The 12,364-nt window shown below is 43.6% G+C and overlaps 1 long non-coding RNA gene across 1 annotated transcript in view; it reads left to right on the top strand.

Moving 5' to 3' along the window:
- LOC139816840 (uncharacterized) overlaps positions 1–9,443 on the top strand; it is a 36,115-nt gene extending 26,672 nt beyond the window's left edge. Inside the window, exons 2-3 of the long non-coding RNA XR_011733094.1 lie at positions 8,446–8,525; positions 8,587–9,443. This is a non-coding gene — a long non-coding RNA (uncharacterized lncRNA). The remainder of the gene's footprint in view (positions 1–8,445; positions 8,526–8,586) is intronic.
- The last annotated feature ends 2,921 nt before the right edge of the window (positions 9,444–12,364 follow it).

Raw genomic sequence — 12,364 nt, 5'->3', positions numbered from 1 at the left:
TGGTGAAAAATGCGTCCGGTGTCGATCGTATTCGTATTTTACATTTCAGTGGAGGGTGCATATAACCGATAGCGAATATAGCGGGAATATAAATCACTCAGAATTTCATTTCTGTTTTGCAACGAGCGATGTTTTGTTTGACGTGTCCGGTTGAGTTAAATGATGTCGTTAAGCGAAATGCTTCTACTTGAAGCTCTCATATTAGCATGCAGTACATGTTCCTGTTATATATTGTAACATTTTTTCTCTTTTATAATAATGGTAGATATTATGTCACACACACGACAGATCGAACGTATTTCGCAGAGAACAACGACTATTCCACCTGTCGTAAGAGAATTCTAATGTTTGAGTTATTCGAGATTATGAAAACGTAATGAGAAGGCGGCCAAGAAAATTGAACTTGATTGATCTGATCTAATCTTATTGAAACTTAATTCAATTTAATTACATTTTATGATAACAAAGTTAACCAATTTGGAACAATTATCGGCAGGTCATTACGATGTGGATGCATGAATATTTCAAATATTAGAAGTGACTATTATTAGTACTAAGTCGTTGCATTAATTATTTTCATTCCATTGAAAGTAAAATAAATCAGGGATGCTCGTACGATCCGACATTCGTATTAAATCAGCACCCGCGCTGTTTTTATTGTCAAGAAATATCGATGTTTGCCAAATCTTCCAGCGAGAATCAAAGCCGTAGTTTACGGTCAACATAAATTGCGACTAGTATCAATTTGTTTCCCGCTGGCTGAAATTTTCCCGCGAAACGCGGGAAAATACACGGGCGACACCCCCTGCGCGCACAAATAACGATCGCGACGCGCGATCGTTCGTCATTGATGGCGTATACGCGGCCGGGCCGGAGAAATCCGCGGAAGATGGAATCACGGCGAGGTGCTCGCGACGGACAAGTGGAGAAATTCCGCGAAACTTGCGCGGGCGAGTCGCCCGCAGGAGTTTCGGGCCGAAAACTTTCGGTCCTGTCGGGTTCGGTCGTCACGTTACGGCGGAACTTTCGACTGCAACCGGTGCGCCGCACCTCGCCGCGTCGCGCCGGTAGAATAATCGGTTCTATCTCCACCGAGAGAAAGAGAGAGAGAGAGAGAGAGTCGGTGGGCCGTGTAATCGCAGATATAGGCCGTCCGAGAATGCAAGCGACTCTGTTTTAATGCCGCTTGAATTCAGCTCGGCGGGATTATATTGCCAGGTGGATGTTGCCCCGCGCTTCTTCTTTAATCGTATTAGCGGCAACAACTTGCAACGAACGCGAACGTAGGAGTCGGCCCTCGCTAGCGCGCGGGAGTGTTTCCTGGGCGTGTCGAGTGGTAACTGCTACCACAATCCGGTTTCATAAAACTGTAAACTCTATCCACCAGCATCCGTCGCACGTTCGTGGAAAATGTTGCCGCGCCTGGAAATTGTGAACGTTAGGCGAAATGTGTTTGACGAGAGCCAGGCGCGCGTCGCCGTTTCGTTTCACTGATCTCTCGGATGGGACGACCGACGAGGGATGTGTTCCCGAGATGTAGTCGCGTTTGCACGAGTCGTCGCGGGTAAATTTTTCAGCCAACGCCACGGTCACGGTAAGATCGTTACGGAGGATCGCATTCTAACGGTGCGCGGCACACGTGCGTTGCTTGCGTATATACGGAATACGGTTTTCCACGAAGAAGCTCGTCGGCCGTCCTCGCGCCTTTCCGAGAGACGTACATAGAGGCCACCATGAAGAAACATAATTTTACATAATACCGCGCGCGCGGCTCACATAATTCCCGGCTATCCTGTTTAAGCGCGAGGCTTTCTTTTTCGCGCGAGCAATTTACACTTCGTAGAAACGCGGCGCGCCCCAAACCCAAGCTCGCGGCGTTATAAATCCTCGTCATAACTTTACATTTGCGGCGATTTCAATCCCCCGGCGCGGCTTTAGCGCGGGCACGTTAATTCGTAATTATTATTAACGATCCGAGGGGACCCCCGTCGCCCCGCCTACCCGGCACTTTTTGATTTTAATCTTAACGCGTGCGCTAGGTACGCGTTTCCGTGCCACGCGTCCTGCCGCGTCATCGAAAGATGAGATATATACGGCGCGTCGAGGAGAGCGAGACGCGGAAAATGAAAGAGGGGCTAAGAACGCCATTATCTCGCTGTACCTTCGGCTCAATGCAATTGCAATATTTATTAGCTAAATGGGAAATGGGGGGAAAGGGCACTCCGGGCGCTAGTTGGAACTCCACGGGGACTTTCGGAAAGACAAATAGTTACCTCGAACAGTTAATAACCAAGCAGGCCGTTCTTCCGACTTTACGGCGCACTCGCTATTTAATTTTCATTTTAACTTCGCTTAGGAATTTATGTTCTTCCGCGTAACTTAAGATTTTGAACGCTGAGTATTATCAGCGACGACGGCGGTTGGCAGAGCATTCGACATCCGAAAGCAAATAGCTAAATTAATGGTACTGCGATGGCAAACAAAATAAGACGATAGATTATAGTTTATAAAGTCTCAGGTTAATTCTTACAAAATTAGTGACAAATAAGAATAATTGTTCTTATTATAACGAAGTATTTAACAAAACAAAATTCTTATTATGGAGATACGACCGCGTTAAGTTTAAACGTAACGTTCAGTGAAGCTAGTGAGATAAGCTCAAGTGCTCGCGCGTTTTCAATACTGATACACATATAGAGCGTCATATCTCAGTGCCTTTGGGGCATTCCTTGATACTTTGATTGCCCCGCGTCTGTGTGATTTCATTTGCGTGTCCGCTGGCACATGGAAAATGGAGAGATCCAACATAGTTCCTCCGGACAAGTTAATAATCTTTTTCTTTCCACGTCACTCGCAGAAGTTCGTCGTGTGTTGTTAGCGGAAAGTTCTAACGTTATCTTATTAAAATTATGATTCCATCAAAATCCTACGTGAAATAAAATTTACAATTTGCGCGACATTTATGCTTTATTCTCCATTTATCCGTTCTTATTTTATCGACTAAATATTCCAATCACTCCATCGACGAAAATTGTTAGTTACTATTTACATAAGATTCCTTTGTTAAATTGTTTTCCTATCTTCATAATCCTGCATTTCCTAATTAAGTCTGCGAAACTGGGAATTCGCGAGAAAATTATTAGACGTTGAAATGGAAACTAACGGCTAATGCTTATGCGCGTCGAGCTTGTGCACGTGCCGAGAACCATAGCAGTTTGCAGCTCGGCACGTGCCGGAAGTGCGCCGATCAACTCCGCTTAATGTTCCCGCCCGGGAAAGCTGCCGGCTGGAAAGGAAAAGGGATAACATCTCGGGCACAGGACGAAATAGGATTGCATCACGCAGCGCGCGATATTTTGAAGCGGCGATCGTGGACGGAGACGAAACGGGATTACTCCCGTGGTTCAACGATTAAACCGCTAAAGCTGAATGCTCAATCTCGCGGAGTGTCGTCCGCGTGAGATCGTAAACATGTCATGTAGAACGTAACGTACCGCTCGTTTCCCAGAGTCAGAGCCTGGTATAGAAAACGATGGCGGCGGCGGCGGCGTTTCATCCGACGACGTCACCTGCTTCTCTAACGTCAGTTAACTTTAACGACGGTTTAACTTGCTCCTTGCCTCTTTCTAATTCGAAGCTTGAAGAAAACACGAGCGGTTGGTTTAATCTCGATTACCGGAATTAAATTTTACGTTTTAACGTCGCGTCGCGAGCCATCGGTCACGTATACGACCGTAACAGGACCGACGAAACTTGATCTAATCTTTAAATGAATGAGATACTTGCCAAAAGAAAATTGTTCTGCGATAACCCGCCTCGTTAAACCAGCCTTGTGCATGCACCTGTGATCGCGATAGCTCAGCCGAGGTCGAACATTTGGGTCATGGCCGTGTCAGTCAACTATCTCGTCTTATTACGAACGTCACACCGGAGGTATAATGAAGGAAAAAACTGGGAAAAATGATGAGACATAGGCGCTGTCAATACGTGAACCTATTGAATGCCGATAGGAGGATAATAATTTCCAAAGAATAAAAGTCTTCTTTTTGAAATAAGAGGCACTTGAAAGTATCAGCTATGCTATTGCGTATCTTTTTTGAATGTAATTGTTTGTTTATAATTTTTATTACGTGATGCAATATTTGTGCGGAATATTATTTGATGCTCCAAATTATAACAGCAAATTTTATTGTTATTTTTTATTTCTTTCTTCAATTTTTCTAATTTTAGATTTCTAATGAAAAAAAGAATAAATTCAAGTTTGTTGCAAGAATATGAGATAGATCTCACAATAAAATAAATGATTTTCGGTCTTTCATGAAAAGTATAATTAATAATTAATTTATTATTTATTCGCACAAACTTCTTCAATAATGATAGCAAACACTGTACGAAATTATTTATCAAGAATTTTAACGAAAGAAAGATTTAAGCCGATTTTTTTCCCATGGATTATCGTTTGGTTTGCAAATAGAGGCGTAATGTCAACTCTTGACTTTTCATCACGCGTCTAGTGAAAATTCGACCCGAGAGGTGATTCCTTAGACTCTGTCATGCCATGCCGCAAAAAAACTCGGCCTTTTCCGTGTCGCGGGACTCTCTCGCCGAAATGGGATTACCTTTGGGCCGGCGCGGTGGTTAGAACGCGGACGCTCTCGAGCGGTCCATCAGAGCCGCTCATGAAAGACAAGCAAGCAGTCCGTGAAGTGGCACGTTAGTCACGGACGGCCATAGCTCTTCCGCGTCACCCTTCTGACTCTCTCCCCCGCCCGCATCCGACGTTTTCTCTCATTTTCCTTCCCCGTTGGACAGCACAATGCCTCGCGGGGGATATCCCGTGTTTATAAAATAAATCCCCTCATTGTTGCGCAGCAAAGCATGCTCGAGAGAGAAAGACGGATAAAGAGAGGAAAAGACAGGGAGAAAGAGAGAAAGAGAGAGCTGGCTCGGCCCAGACTGTAGCTCGATGCATAGCGTTTCAACTGACAGGATAGAGAAAGAAGAAAATAAGGGATGGCGGAGGGAGGGTATGGCGGAGAGACGGAACTTTTGTGAGGACGTCAGCTGCCACGGCGCCGGACGAGGCGCGTAACGTCGAGAAAGGGCGGATTAGAATATTTCTGGGGCCTCGGCTAAATGTTATCTTCCACGGCGCGGAGGGCTGCCTTTGCCCTCCCTCCCTACGACTGGGCAATGTGTTCTGGAATCACGAAAGAGACCCCCCCCCCCACTATACCAGTATGGTTAATCTGGCGCCCGCTCTTACAGCCTTTATCGGGTACGATCTGATTTTATTACATTTATACGAACCGTAAACTCGACAAGGAATACAGATTCCTGCGCGAGACATGATTTATCCGCGCGCTCTAGAAGTTACTGGGACGCAATTTGCATATAGATCGTAATATTGACCAAGTTTCCGCGATGCTTATTCTATTATTTGGATTAGCGTGGTTACTTTGGGGTTTCAGGGTACTATTTATATGCACAGACATCATAAGCGTCATTAAATTTTGCAAGTTTTGATTACGTTTTGAATAATGAAATCGTTGCGTTAGAATTTCTTAACAGAGGTTTCTTCTTAAGTCACCGGTATAAGTCAGATACTCGCGTCAAAATGGATTATACGCAAACATTTACGGGACTGGCGCGTTTATCGCAGAGAGAAACCAATTTCTTAAAGTTTATTTCTGCTAAAGAGGAAGAATTACGGCCATTTATAGAAAAAAAGTCAAATTAATCGCTTCGCAGGGTGAATACAAGCGATTGAAATCGTTGATTTAATTAACGCAGCTTTTTAGTGAGTTGGACCCTCTTTCAGGAATTCAGAGGAGCAAAGTTTTGGGTAGGTTAGTCCCTTCGAAGCTTTTAGCAGGATGAAGGTAAACGTGAAAGTCGCCAGGAGGTCGTGGTACGTGCCGTAGCTCCCTGAGCTCATCAGTAACGATAGCGCACTGCCATAACTGTTCCCATAATGGAATTCGTTAATACAAGATGTTGTTCGAGACACCTCGTTTCTGTAATCTTACGCGCAGCTCGCACCGCGCGTTCGATCCTAGACGATTAAAAGCAAAACAAGAAGAGGGATCCGAGGAGAAAGAGATATGCAATTTCCTCTCGAAGCTCTCACGAGATTCCACGAGCAAATACTGTAAACAAGCACTTGAACATTTCTTTTTGCCGAGAAATAGAATATTTTTTCATATATTTACTTGCGCAATAAAAATCTGTGCGGTAAAAATATACGTATACCTAGATATGAGAGAATTAAGTGAACTTTTCGAGAAGATACAGTCGCGTGAGTGAGTTTGCATGCCGCGCGAGTTGTTTAGTAGCTGTGTAATATCCACTGCCGCTATCGTTGACACGCTCCTCTTTTTTATTAAAGGTACAGTTTTGCGCCGCTTTTAGATTGAGATTATACTCGGCGGTGCATGCGAAGAAAGAATTTCAATAAACGTGCACGATTCTCCGTGCCGGCGCCGACGCATCTACTTCTACGAAGTCCGTGTTCGTGCCACGATGTAATAGGCGAAGGCGAAATACGCGGTGTAGTTTACGATTTTACTTTCGGTGTCCGATGCAGATGTCAATGCGCATTATGTCGGCACGCGCTTACTGCCAATCACGAGTGACAGGTTATCGCTATGGTTGATACACATAAAGCCGAGGCTTAGGGATCATGGCGCGCGCACACGGCCGTGCGATCGCATCAACTTGCGGATGGGTTGCAATGGTGAAACCCATGCGACGTTCAGACCTGGTGGCCATAGCGCGCGAGTGGCCGGCCGGAGATTACCGCGGCATAATTACCCCCGCACTATGTACCTGCGACCTCTGTTTAATCTGCAATTAATGTTTCAAATTGCCATAAACCCCTGCCAGTAACGGATGCCACTTATCAACGATGATAACCGAATGCATTATATCAGCGATACAATACGGACTTTCATCGTAGCGTGTAAGTGGGTTTTCGCGCGGAAACGATCGTAACCCCGCGTTACCGTGTGCTCGCATAATTCCGCTTAACGGTCTATTATCTCGTAACGAGTATTATTTTTCATATTCTTACATTCATATATGAATGTAAGAATATCAAATAATGAGAAAAATAATTGAATGGAAGATGTAACAAATCTCGCAAGATGTAAACCACTTATAAATCACTTAAAAATCGATCCGCAGAATATATATTAACCCTAGCTATAGCTACACTTATTTTCGAGTTGTTTAATTCGCCACACTCCGGTCCCTGAGACCGCTCGATTTTGTCGCATTGTCATTTTAATTCTAATTAATATTCCTTATTGTAATGTAGGAATGGAACTACAGAGTTTGAATAAGATGTTTATGATAATATCAGGTCAAAGAAAATTATTTGAGTTTCAACACTGAACTTATTATAAGGAAACTAGAAAATTATGTTATTATGAAAACTAGGAAACCGAAAAATAATTCAGCGGTCCACCGAACCGGAATGGAATGTGGCCACAAATTCTCATCCGCATGATTCTTCCCAATTGGTAGTTGGTTCTGCAACGAAGCCCACAAAAATCTTTCGACAGTTCATGCGTGTCTCGCAAAGAATCCAAATGGTGTACATATTTTCTCGGTTTCGAGAGATAGCAATGGGGGTCGAGGGGCTCGATTCATGGTTATTATTCGTTTACACGGAACTGGTAGGGTCGAAGACATCCGAAATGGGGTTCCTCTCTGCCATACACGAGGAGGCGTGCGACATTGGGCTTCGTATGTTATTCCAGCGAACTATCTACTTAGATACTTTTATATTCAATACATCCGCGAATGGCGCGGCTGGTAGGGGCGCCTAGTAATCCCATAGGACACACAGGAGACCCATCTTGGGAGAGGCGAAACCCGCCATAATGTCGGCTTCTATCGAAGGGTTACTGCCGTCTCTGAGGAATGCAAAATGTATCGTGTCTATTTTCCAGACGGGCCTAGTAGTATAGTATTCAAGTTAATGTAACAAATAATATATTGCGGGCCACGAAAGCAAAACTACAAAATTACTATTTAGAATAAACGAAAACTTTTTTTTTCTTTTAATGTGGCATACATCGTAAAAAGAAAGTAATGCAGAATCTAGTCATTATAAATATACAGATTGATAAAAATATTAATTGCAGGAGAAAAGATAACTTAATAAAATTATTAAAGCCATTAACCTTTCATAATTTCTTTTATTTTACAATTTCAGAGGAATGATTATGAGATATCACTTCATATGCGACAGTTTACATTAGATTTTTATTAGTAAGTAAGTGAAATATGAGTATTTCAATTTATTACATTACGTATACGTAATAGGAGAAGTAAGAAGTTTATGCTTTACCGTCTTAGACCGATATATCATTCTAATATTAATGGTACGTATTTACAAATGCTTTTATGTGCTGTACGCTCGTGAATGGTGCTTGTAAGGGATGTCTGTTGATCCCTCAGGACACACGGGAGAGCCATCTCAGAGGCGAACGAACCATAACATCGAGCTCTACCGAAGGGTTAGTACCGCCAGTAAGAGAGTTGAAATGTATTACTCCTATTTTTTCTTATTTTTTTCAGCCAACCACGACGACATTGATCCCCATTGACGCATCCGTCGCCATATACGTGAAGACGAAGCCGAGCGGGTTGATAAGTAACATTTCGATTGACATTAATTTAATGCAATATCAAAATGATTTTTTATTGCGGCACAGTGAGCGCGAATCCTTATACGAACCGACGTGCACAAAATTATGATTTAAGTTTAATAGAGGTCTCTACGCAATTCTATGTGTAAAAATGTGAATAATGATCCGTATATAGAAAAAAGGGCTAAACGTTGCATGATAAACAGTTAATAAATAAGCTTGTAGACGTCATCTCGACTTTTACAAAACATTTACGTGTTATTATTTTATAAGATTCCTATTGCTATCTTATTAATTGATTGGTTCCTGCGTTATCTTATTAACAACACTTTTGTATTGGAAGACGAAAATAGTTATAATATGATAAAGTTATTTATTAGTTTTAATTGATACAAGAGGCTAACGCTATTTATATCGTGTACGCAAATATTGCAAAAGCTGAGCGTGTTTCAAGCAACTACTACCGCTATCATCAGTCAGTGAGCGATGCGATAGGAAATCCAGTTTTTATTAATTACTTAATTAATGCATCTTTGCACACGGAACCTCGAAGTCATCAAACATCAGCTATATCTTGATAATTTATTCATCGGCGTTCGTCTTATACCTCAGCTTCCTCGGTTGTTAGAATTCGTATTTTATTTTCAAGCGCTCATTCGTCACGATAGTCTTATTTATACTTGCTGAAAAAGTGACATTTTAATGGCTTCCGATAATTTAATATCGGAAAAATATTATATTCCGCACTCAGTCGTGTCTTTGTCAATTGCATTACGTCTGACACCAATGATATTAAGTTTTTCTTGTGATAATATCTTGATGCTTGTTTATAGAAAATATTTGTATTAAAAATGACATTTTTAACAAATGCTTCTGTAAAAATGTATTTCAATTTATACCTGTAGGAAGCTTATTAATTTTCAATATTATACTGAAAATTATAAATACTTTGTGTCGGGATAAGAAGAATGCGTGTGATGTGCGCATATACAACATATTTTGAGCAGAATATTTTCATTAATTAATTCCATCATGCTTGAAAATTTTTCTCAAGCTTCAATAGACCACATAAATACCGCAAAAATGATCAATCTTGCTCGGCGTCCCTTGCGATTGTTCTCAAACCCTTTCCCTACGTCTCTTGCAAATCCGCAAGAATTTCCGTCCACAGCCCGTGACATTCCTCATTGATTCCACAATGAAGGGGGAGCTTCCGAGCTGCAAACATATTACTTCCGGCAAAAAGGGGCCTTGAGTGTGCCTCGTGCCCTTGCACCAGTCGACAAACGCGGCCCGGTCTGGAAGCTCGTTAAGTAATTGCTAAGTGACCAAAGCTTGGAGGTCACCGACGTAATGCGAGAATCGTGTACGTACCTCGATACGCAACGCGACAAGGGTAGTCGGGAGGGACTTGAGCGAGGGAGAGTGAAAGACGAAGGGAGAGAAAAGGTGGTGGAAGGACGTCTGTTTCGACGAGGCGAAGGGTGAGACATGGGTACAATATACATATAGGTACATGACGGTGCCAACATTGCGGCCTCCTTCACTCGGACGTATGTATTGTATGCGTAGCGCGCGTATTAATGCGTTAGCACGAGGGGAGGGGTGCCGGCATATAAGGGTCGAAGCAAGGTTCTCCACTCCCCTCCCTCTTCCTCTCCTCGGTAGACAGGAAGGTAGGAGACGCGGAAGGGTGTCGGGGGCATCGTACATCGGTGCCAAATGGTAACACTATAGCCGAGTGCCGGCAAATTAGATTATGCGCGAGCTCACGACCCCCTATCGTTGACACCAACCCTTAGAACGCGAAGGAAAACAGGATGTCCCGCGTAGACTCTAGCTCGAAGCCGCTCTTGTTTGCTGATATAGCGTTAATCGTTAAGAAAAATGGTAGGAGGTAGATTTAAAAGTTTCCTCTTTACGCCCTAGGCAGTGATTTACAGCCGCGATTAAGAAATTTTTTCGCCGAGTGGTTTCTTGAGATTACGCGTTTAATATTGATTATTGTAATTGTGAGGTGACACGTTTGACTGTTTATTTTATAATTATTAAGAAAATTTTTACCAGTCAAATCTTTCTTTGCAAGTTTTTCTAAACATTTTTTAAAATAGCGATATGTTGTTATCAACAAACTGAATATAAATACAAAATAGATATTTTTCGAGGTAAAAGTAGTGTTTTTTTTTTTATTAGATCTAGCAAATTGTGAAATCTATTCACACAGTAATCTTAAAGTAATTAAAAAAAGGATCATATTTTGAAATTCCTATTTCTTGAATCATAACAATAAATTACGAAATAAAATGTGTACGTATCAACTTCTTACGAAGTTCTCAGCATTTCAATAACTCGAACACGTTTTGAAGTGCGTACTACGCCTTAGTATCTCACAGTAACGAGCAGCCGCCGGAAATTCGGTTTCAATGCGAAATCACTGGGCTGTCGTGACCGTGCGAAAAACATTTGCACGAGAGAGTGCATCGATCGAGGCCGCCGGCCACGGCCTGTATCGACGTATCGCAACAGCCGATGCAAACGATAGAATAATACGTTGCGGCCGAACACGGGCGTACCCGCGTAAGAACGGCCGCGTCATTCCGACGTAATTATCGGCGATTACACGACGCGTGAGGCACGCAACGTTACAAACGAGCGTCGGTGTATCGAGCGCATTGGCGGATCCGGATCGTCGTGCTCGTCGAACCTATTCTGCCGCCGGCGCAAGTAGTATCCCGCTGAAATTTCCCGGGCGGTTTTACGCGTCTGCCGCTCGTAGAAATAATTCACCATCAACGACTCGTCCACTCGACGAAGGACGATGACGACTTCATCACCAAGTGTGCGCCGCGGCGCCGCGCCGAGAGGACCGCCGTTCGTTGACGCGACGCGACGGCGAAAGTTGGCCCTCCGCGCTGACGGGAAAGCTTTTTATTTCGAGAGGCACGCGTGAGGAAACGGCCGTACTACCAGCCCGGTCGAATGCATTATGCAGCGGCTGTTTGAAGTCCGCCCTTCCCGTCCTTTCTCCCGCCGTTTGGCTTTACTCATTCTCCTTCTCTTTCGCTTTCTCTCTCTCTCTCTCTCTCTCTCTCTTTCTCTCTCTCTCCCCTCTCTCTCTCTCTCTCGGCATTTGTCTCTCTTTTTTTCACTTTTATTCGCTCTCTTTCGGCGCGAAGCGGCGAGCGGGGGGCGATCCGCGAACTAGCATCGCTGGCGAAATGCTACTCGCGCGTCGCGAGGATCTCGAGAGACGGATATTTCGCGATACAAAGGGGAAAACGTTTCACGGCGAAGTGGATTGATTATTCGGTTTCACGGAGCAGACAGAGAGAAGAGAGGAGCGACGATTGTTAAGCCCGCGCGCGCGGGGAGAACGCGAACAATGCTCGGCCGCTCATTTGCGCTTCTGCCTCGATGAAAGGATGGAAATCGCATTACTTTAATCACCGCTGAGATAATAAAAAATCGCAGCCACTGTTTTACCAACGCTCCTCGCTTTCTGCCACTTCTGCGTCCTTTCTTCTTTCTGTGTTTTTCTTTGCCGCGCGCGTTTCTCCGCGCAGTTATAATTGTCGTTGTGTAAGTGCACGCATATTCCCAACGTCGTCGCTCGAAACGCGACGTATCCTGAAATCAGAATCTTGTAAATTGTAGATCGATATAAGATTCCGACGTGTGATTCGGCTGTCGCTGTATTAGATGAGAAA

This window comes from Temnothorax longispinosus, chromosome 7 (genome assembly GCF_030848805.1).
Source record: "Temnothorax longispinosus isolate EJ_2023e chromosome 7, Tlon_JGU_v1, whole genome shotgun sequence".
Lineage (NCBI taxonomy): Eukaryota > Metazoa > Arthropoda > Insecta > Hymenoptera > Formicidae > Temnothorax > Temnothorax longispinosus.
The sequence above is the reverse complement of the archived record's forward strand: the minus strand, read 5'-3'. Positions and strand labels throughout refer to the sequence as shown.